General features: G+C 36.6%; 1 protein-coding gene across 6 annotated transcripts in view; it reads right to left on the bottom strand.

The window, feature by feature from the left end:
- The window catches only part of LOC127427890 (voltage-gated potassium channel subunit beta-2-like), a 216,536-nt gene that overhangs the window by 176,806 nt on the left and 22,483 nt on the right, over window positions 1–17,247 (bottom strand). For 3 of the 6 annotated variants that reach the window (XM_051675802.1, XM_051675807.1, XM_051675803.1), the window contains exon 2: window positions 4,051–4,150. The exons of the other annotated variants lie outside the window; for them this stretch is intronic. The gene's annotated coding sequence lies outside the window, so the exon portion shown is untranslated. The remainder of the gene's footprint in view (window positions 1–4,050; window positions 4,151–17,247) is intronic. 6 annotated transcript variants of the gene reach the window in all.

Raw genomic sequence — 17,247 nt, 5'->3', positions numbered from 1 at the left:
GCTCATTATTATGATTTAGTATTTCTCTGTAATGTAGAACAGTGTTAGCAATGTTACTTATGACATTCTTTCTCTGCTCTGGAACTCAAACCATTTTCTGATTTCAAAAAATATATTTAAGCAATTAAATTAATATAAACATGTGACAACTGGTCGACTAATGGCTTAAACTAACGACTACTAGTCAACTAAGAAAATCTTTGGTCGGGGCAGCCCATAAATATTGAAATGGTTTATTTTTTTAATATATCATAGTTTTAAACATGCAATATTAATCTATATTTTTAATAATGGATTTCACTGTTTAATAGTGAAATTCTGGGACACACTAAAAATGTTTTACTTTTACTAGGGGAGAAACGATTTAGTAATCTCACGATTCGGTTCACGATACTAAACTCACGGTTCGGTTAACAATTCTTTAAACTAAGCCTGAATCATTAAAATGTTAAGACTGATTTTTATTAGGGGGGTTCTGGGTAGCTCAGTGAGTATTTATGCTGACTACCACTCCTGGAGTCACGAGTTTGAATCCAGGGCATGCTGAATGACTCCAGCCAGGTCTCCTAAGCAACCAAATTGGCCTGGTTGCTCCCAGTTGCTAGGGAGGATAGAGTCACATGGGGTAAACTCCTCGTGGTCGCTTTAATGTGTGGTTCTCACTCTCGGTGGGGCACGTGGTGAGTTGTACGTGGATGCCGGCGAAGAATAGCGTGAAGCCTCCACACGCGCTACGTCTCCATGGTAACGTGCTCAACAAGCCATGTGATAAGATGCGTGGATTGACGGTCTCAGAGGCAGAGGCAACTGAGATTCATACTCCACCCCCCCGGATTGAGGTGAGTCACTACGCCACCACGAGGACTTAGGCATCCTCGTTGGGCATTACAAATTAGGGAGGAAAAAAAAAAAAAAAGATTGATTTTTATTATTTTAAAGACATGCAAAACAGTTCCTTTCCTTTAAAATTGAGCTAAAAGTACTGTTAAAATGTGACCAAAATGATGAAAAAGTAATAAAATATAGTTAGTGAAACTTATATTTTCCTAATGAACCTAGTTAAAAGGTCCCTTTTATAATTAACATCATTAGCTGGGAGATAATTTCTTTTATATTTAAGCAAAATTCATTATAACTGAAATAAACCCATATGAATCGATTTTGAATCGAAAGCTTGTGAATCTGAATTGAATCGGGAAATCTGTATCAATACCCAGCCCTAAGAGTTAAAGACTGGAAAAACATAGCCTGGTCTGATAAATTTTGATTACTCAAGGTACACAGATGGTAGGCCCACTGCAGCCTCAGCTTTCTGTTCTTGACCGACAGAAGTGGAACCCAACATGGTCTTCTGCTGTTGTAGCCCATCCGCCTCAAGGTTTGACATGTGCATTCTGAGATGGTATTCTGCTGACTAGAATTGTACAGAGCGTTTATCTGACTTACCGTAGCCTTTGTCAGCTCGAACCAGTATGGCCATTCTCCATTGACCTCTCATCATCAAGGCATACCCGTCCGCAGAACTGCCGCTCACTGGATGTGTTTTGTTTTTGGCACCATTCTGAGTAAATTCTAGAGACTGTTGTACGTGAAAATCCCAGGAGATCAGCAGTTACAGAAACACTCAAACCAGCCCGTCTGGCACCAAAAAAAACATGCCACGGTCAAAATCACTGAGATCACGTTTTTTTTTTTTTTTCATTCTGATGGTTGATGTGAACATTAACTGAAGCTCCTGACCCGTATCTGCATGATTTTATGCTTTGCACTGCTGCCACACGACTGGCTGATTAGATAATCGCTTGAATAAGTAAGTGTACTAGTGTAACTTACAAAGAGGTCACTGAGTGTATACGTATAGATCAATCTCTACCGGCTGACACTTTAGATTGTTGCCACGCAATATATAGCCATACCCCCTTAGTAGGGCTGGGCAATATATTGAATATTAACGATATAATCGAGATAATTTTGCTGACAATGTAAAATTGAACAACATCGTGAATATTGTGATGATTTTATTGTGCTTTCACTTGGCCATTAAGCTTCATAAAGAGCGCATCAGTAGACTAATTTTACGATCCTTCAGGGCTGCACAATTAAAACAAAATAACATTAAAATGGCAAGTTGGTCATATGTGATGATTAATCCACAAAAGGCTGTGATTTAAAGACAGATAAACATGGTCTGTGTGTGATTCAGAACAAACCAGTGATGTGCTGATCTATGTGCACGCACATGGCGGCGCTCTCAGATCAGTTCACGTGCACTGTGAAATCAAATTAATTCAGGTTCAAGCATTCGCACAATTCCAAACATTAGTAACAGTTACAAGTTATTATACAAATCTACAAACGCGGCACAGAATAACAGAAAAGGAGGAGATTACAGTGTTTCAGGAAATCCGAAACAGCACTTTCAGTGTCAAAATAAAAGCCCCCAGGTGAAGATGAAGTAAACAGGACAGAAATATATTACTTTTAATAATTTAGCATTATGCAATGTTCAACTGGGGTTTCAAAAATAAGTCAGTGAAGTAGCTTTGCACAGTAAAAACATTTGAAGGTAAATAATGCTTTTTATTAAGCTACTATGTATCATTGTGTATGAAATATAAAGTATATATAAAGTGCATATCAATGAAAATGATTGAATTTCATTCTTTAATGAAAAGCTAATTATTAGATTTTTATTTAATGTCTTTAAAATATTTAATTTACTTGGCTACAATGGCTGTTTGGATGAAATTTTCTTCTGATAAAAAAACAAAACAAAAAACAAAAAAAAAAAAAACACTGAGCCATTATAGAGCAAATACATAATTATCGAGATATATATCGAATATCGCCAATAGGCTGAAAAATATCGAGATAATCATTTAGACATATAGACATTTATAGCCTACCCCCTAGCCCTAAACATCAATACAAAATTATACTATTATTTGAGTGCATGTTTACAACCTTTACACTCCACCCCAACCAAAGTGACAGTTGTGCTGGTCTCCCTGCCTGAAGGACCAACATCTATATACAGGCCTAACATCCATAAAACACATGAACAAAAACACACAAGCCATCTGTCTAATTACATACATGTCCACACATGTGACTCAGGAGATGCCAGATCTATGCTGCTTTCAATGCATTTGTCCGCTGGGCATCCGTCTCCTGACTGCTCTTTTAAAAAGAAGCCAATTTTCACACTTAATCAACATCTTGCAATATGCTATAGGAACACCAAGCAATGCTCAAGCATTACAAAGTGGATATGGAAAAAGCCCATAAGATTCAGAAACAGGGAGGAAAAAACTGCCAGTATTCAATGATAAACACAAGAATGTCAAATAAGCGGTCCACTGTGTCTACCCCAACTAAGGCGAATTAATCATGGCCACATCCAGACAACAGACACTCCCACCTTAGTAATAAAAACAGAGATCCCAATCCAATCTGAATCAGTACATGAAAGACAGACGTCCTTTGTTCATAACTGTAACTTAAATATGGTTTAGAAAACGACCCCTGTCCGAATAGCGCTTTTGAGCGAGTGTCAGCTATATCTGTACTTGGCTTAAACTCAAATGTAAAGCTCTGCGTAGTATGTGTGTGCATAACCCTAACTACATACTATACTGAAATGTTTTCAGGCATTTAAAAAAAAAAAAAAGTGTGTACACCCACATCTGAAAGAGTTGCCATATTTTGCTCACACGGTAGATAAATGACTGCAGTGTGAATCAATTTGATTGCTCTGCAATTCACACAAAAATAATCTATCCAAAGTGGATCATGAATGTGCAAAAGTGCATCACAATTATATGCTGTAACAAAACCATCAACATCACTGACTCCAGGAATCACTCACCTATGGGACAAGGCGCCTGTATAAGTCACGTATACACTTACACAGCCATACACACAAACACACACTGGGACACAAACGGAGGCTGATATAATTTGCAAGTTCGGTCACGCAGCAATGCTGCAATTGGTTAGAGACTGACTGCATAGCAGAGAAGCAGCTTTACTCAGCAATAGTCATCCTACCTTGTGTCTCTGTACTTCTCCCCTCTGAATACTTGTTTCTCAGTCCTTTTGAGTGGGTTTCTCCTCTCTTGCTCACTCTCCCTCCAGCCTCAGGCTCACCCTGCAGCACATACACGTGAGATTATCCAATGAGAGTTCTGACTGATGGAATGTGACCTATTCCTTTTTGACTGATACTGATACAGGACAACATTTAGTCAGCAAACACAGGCTTACTGGACAGCCACCGGCTATAAGTTCATTAAAAAGCATGATGAATGTATATACAAATAAACATGGCAGTAAAAGATGGTAACATATGCACGTTAAATAACATCAAAATTTCAATAGCCGATCATTGAATCCAATAAAACAAATAATATTATTTAGATAGAGCACATTAAGTCATTTCTATTAAGCCACCACAGTGGACGCAGCAGGCAACTCTTCATAAGCTTGATATTAGTATGAAGTGTATATCCAGTGACTATAAGGTGCAATTCACTTCTGGGTGATCGACTGATGATCGGTTTTACTGATGTTTTTAAATGACATTGACACTTTTCTGTTTAATCGACTATCGGTTTTTAATACAGAATCTATCGATAAATGTCTCTATTTGATGGTTAAGTAAATAATAGTGCCTAAAGCCAAGGTGTCTGTTATACGTAGACCGTTTAATCTGCGAATAGAGAGCGGCGGAACTGCAACTCTGTACATATCGTCAATAGGTAATTCCTAGAATTTGGCGACATTCCGGCTTTGAAACTTCTTAAACATCTTCATGTTTCATCATTACAGGGACATGTTAAAGATTGTATTAGTCACACTGGTCAAGCTAAATGACAAAAAAATTCAGACGTCCATCAAGTTAAATGGCCAGTGTCAGGGTGGAAAATAACAGAGTGGAAATTCAGTGGATAAATTAGCCACTTCATGGTCTGCGATTGATATCTAGCAAACATATTTGTAAACTAATATTTATTTTGTCAACATAAATACTGTATATTGAAATTTTAAAATCATGTTAATTTCCCATATATTTTCCTATATCAGGGTGGGCACGCTATGTTTGAACACATATAACTAACACCACAAAATAAAGGAAAACAAATAAAACAAATGATTTTCAAACTTCAAATAACTTAAAGAAATTTTGCAGAATGGCTGATGTCCACCTCTAGTGTGTGATGTCATTTCATATCATATATCTTCAATGAAAGCTTATAGTATGATATAACAGGGTGGAGAAAAAAAAATCAAAACAAAAATTTAAAAAAAAAATCAAGGGACACAAAAAAACCTCTACTATCAGTGTTAAAATTACACATTTACCACAAATGAATACTTGTTAGTGAGATAATGTAATACTTAACTCTTACATGTATGGGGGAAAAAATAGAAATCCAATAATTTAGCATTTATTTTTTGTCAAAGATGTTTGGTATGCAGTTTTGGGGACATGAGGAAATGAACTCAAGTTACAATGTAACTTTTAAGCCAACAGAAGTGTGTAACATTATAAAAGTCTTTATTCTTTTTAACAAGCCTATAAAAATTGTAATCGAGTGAAATGAAACCATGTAAATACCACAAACTCTCGTACGGGGGTACTTCATGTCACCGAATTGTAGGAATGACCCATTTATACAGGCACTCCTGCACGAGGCGCTGCTTTACATTGAAAAGCAGCGCAGACGGACCCAAAAACACGTTCAGTGCTAAGCCGTCCATGTTAAAACAGCTGATATCTCACACAACTCACATGAAACGTGTGTGTTTCAGGTCAATTTCTCTCGATTTGTGAAACATTCTCAGCAGCGTGGGTGTGTGATGCAAAAAAAAAAAAAAAAAAAAAAAAAAACACATGGACAAATGGCATCAGGTATGGATTTTATACAGAACGTATAAATTGATTTTTCCCGTAATTACGGAACGATTCCTTATTTTATGGGGCGTTTGGCATAGTTTGTTAATTAATTTTATTTGATACTGCTGCTTCAGCATGAGGGTGACTCTCTACTCACTTTCATGAATTCCCTCAGTCAATGACTGGGGTGACTGCGGTTGTCAGGGGCGGGGAATGGTAGAATTCAAGTGATATTGCACCAATTACAACAAAGAATCGGCAGTTTCACGAAACAGCATCCAATACAGTTAAAGGGAAACTAACACAACAGTAGGTTATGGACTTCTGAAGCAGCAAAACAAGTGGGCATACACAAATATTGATCCTTAGAGGTTTATATGCAAACAGCCCTGGGGAAAAAGCATATGGCCGATAAATCGGACGATTTTTGGTATTCATAAATCTCATTTGGACGTTTCTTAAGCTGCGAGGGCGTCAAGAATCACTTGCTTGCATGTGAAGGAGTCGTCTTAGACATGTAAATGACCAATTACAGTTTGTTTTGTTATGTGCTATCGTGTTGCTACAAAACGGACTGACTTCCAACAACATCTCATTTAAACTGTCCTGCATATCAGAGGTGCAGCAGACGCACAGGAGCTCATGTTTAAAGTGCTTGCGTGTTTCATTTTCTCTTTCTCTCCTCAACAGTTCCCTGTAACTTTTAACTGTTTTGTCTAATGATATAAAGGCACATATCAATAAAAGTTTGGAAATATCATATACCTTCTGCAAATATGTGGATCTCATTTAAACATTATTTACGAAACTTGCATAAATCCAGCGTTTTCTTCCTGTAAACTGAAAGCGGTCAGGAGATTGCTGCTTACTGAATCCTCATGAGCACGAATGATCTACTTTAAAATTAAAAGCAAATGTCATACTCACTGTGTACTGTATGTACAATTAGTTTGATTCGGTCTTTTGTGAGAAAATGTGATTGCTAATGCGCACAAGTGTGCACTGTTGTTATTTTCTTCTTTCTAATATTTTAACAATTTTATTATGTACAAATACATTTCTAAAAACTGGATGAAAAAATCTATGTGACATGCACTGTGAGCGAGACATAGCTGCAAACAGAAAACTGAAGAATACTTTCAGCTTCAAAGTGATTCTAGAGGGAAATCTGATATTTATTACTTGTCAAGTGCCTCATTAAGCTGATTCAAAACATGTTGGGACAAAAAAAAAAAAAAAAGGTAAATGTTTGACAATACATCGCAACCATCTGTGTACACTGGTGTTTTACAAATAAAAGCAAATTTAAAACACCTTGCAGTTTCAATCTGATAACAGAACACTGATTACAACACAACCTTTTTCTCTTCTCCCTAAAAACACTATTCTGAGGACAAAATAAAGGATGTTTAAGAAAAGCAATGCAAATCTGACAAAATCTGAGCGTTGAGTAACTTCACACTTAAAGAAACATGATTGAAGATTTCAACATGGTCTCAAATAACCTTTTGCACTGTGTACTGATCATTTAATAAAAAGTAGCTGTGTGAGTTTAGCACAATTGACCCACAATTGAGATCCTTTCTCACTTTATTAATGACCTTAATTGCAAAATATTTTACAATAAAAGTTTTGCAAACAAGTTGCTAGGAAAGCAAAATTAAAAAACTCAGAATTCCCATTAGTGCCTGTAAGACCTCCACAGAACCCACTTAACTTTCATAATGCATGAAAAATACTAATGAGTTTGAGAAACACTTCATTGAAATGACCATAATTGCCAGCCCATCAACAAAAGAAAAAAAATGTTCCACAAAATTCTTGACTTATGAGGGTAACAGGTAGGCCAGAGGACAGCTCAGCCATCCGACAAAAATCTGTTCATGAAATAGAATCAATTTAGTGCTTTATCAGAACCAGAGTTTCCATTATTGAAAGGTCACTCTTAGAAGCCCGCAATATACTGTCAATGATGATGCAGCAATTAGCGAAAAATTCTTAAAAACGCAATCTAGATGGTCAAGATTTTTGTCTCTGCAGAAAGGGTAAACTGGTGTATGATGAAGGCAATAATTAACAGAGAAAGATGTAATGCCTAATTATTACATACAGCTCCTTTACATTATTTATTTGGCAAATGGTTATGTCATATAAGTTTAGTCAGTAGCAAGTTTTAGTTTTAATAAGACAAGTTATTGTTTCCTTTTTTAAATTGGATATTAGCCTAACTCTACTGTGATTTGGGCTGAAATGTGGCTCTGGGCAAATGAGGCTGGACATAATTAACATGCTAGTTAGGATAGAAATAAACATCCAAATGTAGGTCAGTGAAAAATGCACAAGACATTAGGGCTGGGCGATATGGCAAAAAAATTTAATCTCTATTTTTATCAAATTTATGATTTTTTCAACTTTTCAATGTACTCCAACATGATTCAAATAGTATGTTATTTATTAGAATGCAAGGCAACCTGGTTAGAGAAATCAAGTTCTTTTCATTATAGGAAACAAAGGTGTGCAAGAAAAATGCACCACAGGGGTAAGCTGTCAGAGTGTAAATGTAAAATATATTAAAATCTAATAAACCCATATGTTAAGAAATAATAGAATAAGAAAACTGCAAAATAATTCTTAGCCAGTGTAGGTATGCATTTTATCTAAACCAAGTCTATCTAGAAAGTTACCTAGAAATAAATATCTACAAATGATCAAGTTTATCTAGAAAGTACTCTTTGTACATCAAACAATTTGTGTGTATATTCATAAACCCCTGCGCCATCTAGCGGTTCATGCTGAGCAGCGCAGAAATATGAAACAATTTATCATTACAACTCATCTCACAAAGTTTGTCAAAATGATCGCTTGCCAAATGTTGGCTAAAGATGCAGTACACTCGAAACACGTCACAGAACAAAGCAATAATTAGCGATCTATCTGAATCATCAAGGCAAAAGGAGCGGCAGATGTTTGATTCTCCCATATATGGCCTATCCATGATTTGAAATGAAGTGTCCGTAACTGTCACATAACTAATGCTTTTCTATGGGTAAAAAGAAAAAACATGCACACGCCGAGGCCAGTCATGATCTTAAGCCGGTGTATACATGCATGATGGACGAAGTTGAGCTACAATCACACGGTGTACAATCATCCTGGAAATATTACCGCTGTCTTTTAAAATCAGTCTCCGTGTTGTTAACCTGTCATGTTTATTTGGAGCACGCCCACACGTGTAGCTGATCAGATCGGGAGCAGCATTAAGCGCTATGAATTATTTTTATCTTCCTTATTCAGACTTTGGTGGATTTACAACGTAACTATAGCGTTTGCAATATTTTTTGTGTCAAAACACAAATTTGAATGAATCAGAAAAATAGGAAAAACCGCCCAGCCCTACAAGACACCAAACTGTAATGCAACAGTATTTCCTATTTCATTAACGCAGATCAAACCGGTTTATCAACCTGCGCCATAGCAGTGTTGTTTTTAATGTAGCCAGGGAACAGGTGGAGGGATGGTCTGTATCCTGAACCCCTGGAGAGGAAGGTTTTTGTTTCACACTCATTCTCTCACGTAAGCCTGTCATTGGGACAGCTCTGCACTGAACAGATGTCCCACATTAACTTTTGCCACACCTGCAAATGATGGGTAAATTGAGAAAATTTACAGGCCATATACACACACACACATATACAGGTGCATCTCAATAAATTAGAATGTTGTGGAAAAGTTCATTTATTTCAGTAATTCAACTCAAATTGTGAAACTCGTGTATTAAATAAATTCAATGCACACAGACTGAAGTAGTTTAAGTCTTTGGTTCTTTTAATTGTGATGATTTTGGCTCACATTTAACAAAAACCCACCAATTCACTATCTCAAAAAATTAGAATACATCATAAGACCAATTAAAAAAACATTTTTAGTGAATTGTTGGCCTTCTGGAAAGTATGTTCATTTACTGTATATGTACTCAATACTTGGTAGGGGCTCCTTTTGCTTTAATTACTGCCTCAATTCGGCGTGGCATGGAGGTGATCAGTTTGTGGCACTGCTGAGGTGGTATGGAAGCCCAGGTTTCTTTGACAGTGGCCTTCAGCTCATCTGCATTTTTTGGTCTCTTGTTTCTCATTTTCCTCTTGACAATACCCCATAGATTCTCTATGGGGTTCAGGTCTGGTGAGTTTGCTGGCCAGTCAAGCACACCAACACCATGGTCATTTAACCAACTTTTGGTGCTTTTGGCAGTGTGGGCAGGTGCCAAATCCTGCTGGAAAATGAAATCAGCATCTTTAAAAAGCTGGTCAGCAGAAGGAAGCATGAAGTGCTCCAAAATTTCTTGGTAAACGGGTGCAGTGACTTTGGTTTTCAAAACACACAATGGACCAACACCAGCAGATGACATTGCACCCCATATCATCACAGAATGTGGAAACTTAACACTGGACTTCAAGCAACTTGGGCTATGAGCTTCTCCACCCTTCCTCCAGACTCTAGGACCTTGGTTTCCAAATGAAATACAAAACTTGCTCTCATCTGAAAAGAGGACTTTGGAACACTGGGCAACAGTCCAGTTCTTCTTCTCCTTAGCCCAGGTAAGACGCCTCTGACGTTGTCTGTGGTTCAGGAGTGGCTTAACAAGAGAAATACGACAACTGTAGCCAAATTCCTTGATACGTCTGTGTGTGGTGGCTCTTGATGCCTTGACCCCAGCCTCAGTCCATTCCTTGTGAAGTTCATCCAAATTCTTGAATCGATTTTGCTTGACAATCATAAGGCTGAGGTTCTCTCGGTTGGTTGTGCATCTTTTTCTTCCACACTTTTTCCATCCACTCAACTTTCTGTTAACATGCTTGGATACAGCACTCTGTGAACAGCCAGCTTCTTTGGCAATGAATGTTTGTGGCTTACCCTCCTTGTGAAGGGTGTCAATGATTGTCTTCTGGACAACTGTCAGATCAGCAGTCTTCCCCATTATTGTGTAGCCTAGTGAACCAAACTGAGAGACCATTTTGAAGGCTCAGGAAACCTTTGCAGGTGTTTTGAGTTGATTAGCTGATTGGCATGTCACCATATTCTAATTTTTTGAGATAGTGAATTGGTGGGTTTTTGTTAAATGTGAGCCAAAATCATCACAATTAAAAGAACCAAAGACTTAAACTACTTCAGTCTGTGTGCATTGAATTTATTTAATACACGAGTTTCACAATTTGAGTTGAATTACTGAAATAAATGAACTTTTCCATGACATTCTAAATTTATTGAGATGCACCTGTATGTATGTATGTATATATATATATATATATATATATATATATATATATATATATATATATATATATATATATATATATATATATAAATAATTTTTGGCTTCAATTCATTTATTGAAACAAGAAAAACACACAAAAGACATTTCTAAATTCAAATAGCACTTTAAACGAAAAAGGAATAAAATAACGAAGTGATCAAAAAATCTTATTTAACCACCTCCCCAAATCCAAACAAACAAACCAACAGCTCCATTTTCCATCACGCAAGCATCCATCAACACAGATGGAAAATTACTAATAGCCTACAGATTAAGAACTAAAGACAATTATAAATGTAAAGATAATAATAATTATAATAATAAAGCCTAATAAATTACCTTATGTTCCCAAAATAATGCTGCTAAATGTGCGTTCTTATCGAATTTGTGTTTGTAATACAGTTAATGCTGCCTAAAGAAAAGAAAATAGAACTCAATTTTAGGTTCAAGGTGAACGTGTCTTGCATTACTTTATGATTTAATCACTTTCGTTTTTATTTAATACAAAAGATATATATTACTGAACCTGCAGTGTTGCATTCACAATGCATGCCAACCAAGTGAAATAACACAAACTAACAGCACCTCCTTAGATGATCGGAGATCATTTGCAGCATTCTCACAGACGACATTATTCAGGGTTCGTACAGCTTAAGAATGAAATTCAAGCACTTTACAAGCATTTTCAAGGTACTTTAATCATCTTTTTCAAGCAATTTTATCCAAATCTAATTGTTACTTGACAAAAATTCAAGAATAAAAAGTATCCTCTGTGATTTCAAACATTGCCCAATCTAGGGCTGGGTGGTATGGCAATATACAGTATATCGTTGGGACGGAATAAAATGTCAACCGGGAGAGCACGCCTCAGGTTTAAATCACTTTACATTCTGAAAGAAAATGAGGAAGAGCTTGTTAATAAAACGCTATGTTCTCCATGTTGTGTAATGGACCATCAGCTAAAAGCCCTGCTGCTCTTCCTACCCTCTTAGCATGGTATTAAATTACTTGTATTGTGACACAGAATTTTTATCATATCACCCACCCCAAGCCCAATCTATAAAAATCTAAAAGTTTCAAGAATTCCTTTAAACCCACAGACAAGATTCAAATCCTTAATAAGACTACAACCAAAGTCTCCAACCAGTTATCTATAGGGTGTGAATTTCCATGGGGGATAACAAATCCTGGTTACTGTAGTTACTTACTCATTTCCATGTGGAAAATGAAAAGAAATATCAGATAGATTATGCTATTTTTAAAGAAAGTTTGTGTGGGTTTTGATTTTTGACTTAAAGCAAAAACTGATATTTTGTCCCCAGCATTTGAATAAAGGCTACAAGTAGACTGTTTGATAAATGCAAGCTGTTCGGTGACAAGATATGAGATGCATGTGGAATTTCACCTCTAAACAAGCACATCTGCAGCAGAAATACATTTAGTATGATGGGATTGTTTCCCCCCACACCGGTATAAAATGTAACTGCAATTATCAGACTGATTTGAAGAATATGATGTAATTATAAATATTATGGGTGATTTCAGCTATTCTGACAACTAAAATATTAAAGGGATAATTGAACAGCTAGGCTGGGGCACACATTCAACACTTCTTATCAAACAGGATTTCTGCAAGTTTAAAATAATTAAGTCATGTTTTCCACTTAATGAGTTCATGGAAGAATAATATTCATCACACATACACATTTGTGTTAATCATATTAAAATTGGTAAATTTATCAACATATAAATACATAGCCGATGAATAAACAATATTTACTAGATCTGCCCCAAACCAAAGATTTTCCTAGTCAACTAGTAGCCGTTAGTTTAAGCTATTAGTCAACTAGTTGTCGCACGTTTATGATATTAATTTAATTACTTAAATAATTATATATATATATATATATATATATATATATATATATATATATATATATATATATATATATATATTTTGGGAGGCATCAGAAAAATGGTTTGAGTTTCAGGGCTGTGAAAGAATAAGTAACATTGCTAACACTTTTCTACATTACAGAGAAACACCTGAAGGGGTAAAATTTGAATCCCTCTTTGACGTTGAAAGTTCCATCTTATATTTCATAATCCTCACTTATTTTTATTATGTTAATCAATTTTCTATTTTTCTTTTACTATAAAGGTGCAAGTAACATGTATGTGATCTGAGGGGTGACTGAGGGTCTGGCTTATGCCAGGAGTGCAGATTATTCATTTAACCCGGCTTCTGGAGAATATCCATCTACTGTATCTTGTATTTATTCACAAACATATGTATCTGTTATAATTATTATATAATTAATCAACTATTCTATAACCATTTGATTCCATTTTATTCAAACATTATTAATTGTATGAGAGAGAGAGAGATAGTAATTATGATTTTTGTCATTATCTTTGTTTTATGGTTTGTAAAAGTAACCATAACTGGACAACATGTCTATCTCTGCAATGGAATGCTCTTTTTGTGCCCTTTTTGTTTCTCTCTGTGCTGTCTTAATGTTCCAGAGATGATGAGGCCCGACATTCCCGCAAGTTTTAGGAAGAGGTCTCTATTCCGGAGGAGAAGATAGCACTGATACATTGAATAGATTAACTTGTGTCTCTGAATTATTTACGGTTATTGTGCCTTCTCAAACGTGACTCTGCCATAGTCAAAACAACTTCCAAGGATTTTAATTGCTCTCCTTGGTACCCCTTTGACGTAAAGTAATAATGAGTCGCCATAACCTCTGATAACAGATCATAAGTTTGTCTCAACCAAGGATGGGACCTCGATTCGTGTTGTGGCTAACAATTATTGTTTGCATGAAGAAGGAAGCCATCCATATTTGTAATATTTTAAAATGTTTGAAGTAGCTGACCTACCAGAATGCTAGAAATTGTGGTACGATGACACCTTTAATGTAATTTGCATATGACAATAATTGCTTTGAAAAGTTTGTAAAACGGCACTTTGAGTTCCTGTCTTTCTAACTGCTGTATCTCATCGACTCGTGATGCCTATTGAACCTGCAGAGAACAATCAGTATAATCTCTCTCATTCGATTATTGCAAAACCTGACTCTGAGTTTTATTCTTCAATACACATATTGAGGACCCAGCTGTTACCCCCAACAAACTAAACTGTAAAAATAGCCTTTAAAATATACATTTTACAAGCGCACGCACGAAGTGAGCCACAGTGACACCGGCAAAAGTGATAATGATTCTGAATGTGTCGGAAAACCCAGCAAGGAGACTGTCTGAACATTTTGTTAATTTATAGAGAGAAATGCACTTTAGGGTTGTGCCAAGAGACAATGATCTCGGGGATCGACAATGGTCAGAGTGATCGCCAATAGCTGATGCCTTTGATGATGACAAGATGATATTTGGCTCGTCTTCCCATTAATGTATAAAATTAATAATAATAATAATAATAATAATAATAATAATCAAATTAATATTACAAATACTTTGCCCTTAGACACACAGACACGTGCTTGAAGAAACACACTTTATATTATTAAGAACAGATGACAGCCATCTATGCGCATGACACGCTGTTTGTACAGAGGCGAACACGCGCATATAAAAGGTTTTCACTCTTTCTTCGTTTCTGTCTTCTGAATTGTTTTTGCAAGAACAGTATCGTCTATGAGTGCTGCAAAAAGATGCTCTCTTACCTTTCAATCTGCTACATTACTGACTGCACTGACAAACTATAGCTGGCTAACACCAAACAGACATGAGTGACATGGTTGTCAGGGACAAGGTTAATGTTATTTTAGTTATACTGAAAAGGGAAAATGATGGGGTCATTGTTTATTAAGTTTCCAGTATGTATTTCACAAACTAGTTAACTTACCGAGACACCGTTTAACTCCGCCCTGTCTGCAGAGCCACCGTCAGCTCAGAGTCAGCTCTGTAAACAATGGAGTCGGAGCGTACTCTGCTGGACAAACTACGCAATGACACCAATTCTAAAGCATTGTTTTCTGCATTATATGTTCTGAAAAAAAGTTTTCATATCAGCGCATATCGGTAAAATATACGCCGATACCGATATATCAGTGAAAGGCTAATATCGGCCGGCCGATATATCGGTCAGGCACTACTAAACAGTTTTTGGAATATTTCAAGGGCAAGTAAATGTGGGCATCATCGGCATAACAGTGATAGGAGATATCATGTTTCTTAAAGATTGAACCTAATGGAAGCAAATAAAGGGAGAATAAAATTGGGGCAAGAATAGACCCTTGAGGAACACCACACGTAAGAGCTGAGCCTGAGGAAAATTCTCCAATATTGACAGAAAATCTTCTGTTTTTAAAATAAGATTTAGAACAATTTAAATGCATGTCCTTGTATGCCAATGCATTTCTCTAAACGAGAAATGTGAATAGTATGGTAAACTGTATCGAAGGCAGCACTCAAATCTAAAAGCACAAGTACTACGGAGCAACCAGTGTCGATAGTTAGCAGAACATCATTTAAGACTTTTACAAGAGCTGTCTCTGTAGAGTGGTATTTTCTAAAACCTGACTGAAACATTTTTAATATATTGTTTTCTTCCAAAAAACTATGCAATTGCTGGAAAACTACTTTCTCTAAAATGTTTGATTTAAAAGGGAGCTTAGGAACTGGTCTAAAATTTGATAAGACTGTAGGGTCTAGGTTTGGCTTTTTAACGAGGGGCTGAATTGAAGCATGTTTCAGAAAATCAGTTACAGTTCCCAATCCAAGACACTTTTTGATAATATTTAACAGGCTAGGCCCAACCACTTCAAACACCTGTTTAAAAAGACGGAGGGATCGCATCAAGAGAGAAGCCAGTAGACTTACTTATTCATAACTTACTTATAGTTTCTTGTAAAGCTGGATATGAAATGGTTTCAAATTTGTTAAAAACTGCAGTGCTAATAGAGGGGACAGTAGGATCGTAAGTAGTCGGGATGATGTTCAGTCTAATGTCCCTTATCTTATCAACAAAGAATTTAAGAAAACTTTCACACATATCTGACGATTCAGAGGTAATGATATTGACAGAGGGGTTCACAACAGCATTTATAGTATTAAAGAGAGTTCTCGGATTGTGGCAGTTCTTTCAATGAGGTCATAGAAAAATTTTGACTTTGCTGATCTCATTGCTCTCTAATATTTAGATAGTGTGTCCCTTAGCATCTCATAGGACACCTGGAATTTGTCTTTCTTCCATTTTCTTTCAGCTCCCCTGCAGGCCCATCTAAGCCCCCTGGTGGTGTCGTTTAACCAGGGTTCAGACTTAGGTTTATAATATTTTGCCTTTAGCGGAGCAATTTCATCTAACATGTTTGTGCTGGCAGAGTTTAGCCACCTAAGGTATTCCTCGGCAATCAGGTTGTGAGAAGAAAGATCAGCAGACAGAGAGACCTCCTTAAATGCTGTGGAAAAACCATCACTCGTGGAAGATGCAAGTATGCGAGACCACCGCATAACTTTAGTAGGGTTGTCAGTATGGCATATAAATGGAATAGTAAACAATATAGGCTTATGGTCAGAGATGGTGTAATCACATAATTCGATGTCATCAATAGATAGGCCATTCAATAGAACAAGACAATTGTGGTGTTTTGGGGGCCGATATATCACAGCAATTGCCAAAGGGGGGTCCATTTCTAGTTCCAACAGTTGAAGTTTGAAGCTACTATATTCATCCCATATTAGGGTCCGACATTTAAAATTGTCTTTAAAAATTTAAGCCAGCCCTCCTCCCCGACATGACGAGTGAGAAGCATTCAAAACTTTACAGTCAGGAGGTAAAAGTTCTAAGTAAGTGCTCAAATCCCCTGTCGTAAGCCACGTTCAGTGATGCACAGAAAATCCAAATCACGTGAGGCAAAAAAGTCATTTAGTATATAAGTCTTCTTTACCACCGATGTGGCGATCAAAGCATTCCTCAACCTCGCCGGATCCTCAGTCGGCTGTGATGATCGGCACAGCGAGCGGAGATGTTGTCTATCCACGCTGCCACGCCGAAAGTGAGGTGAGCGATATA

Source organism: Myxocyprinus asiaticus, chromosome 37, assembly GCF_019703515.2.
Source record: "Myxocyprinus asiaticus isolate MX2 ecotype Aquarium Trade chromosome 37, UBuf_Myxa_2, whole genome shotgun sequence".
Classification (NCBI taxonomy): Eukaryota; Metazoa; Chordata; class Actinopteri; order Cypriniformes; family Catostomidae; genus Myxocyprinus; species Myxocyprinus asiaticus.
This window is presented reverse-complemented; position numbering and strand designations above follow the sequence as displayed.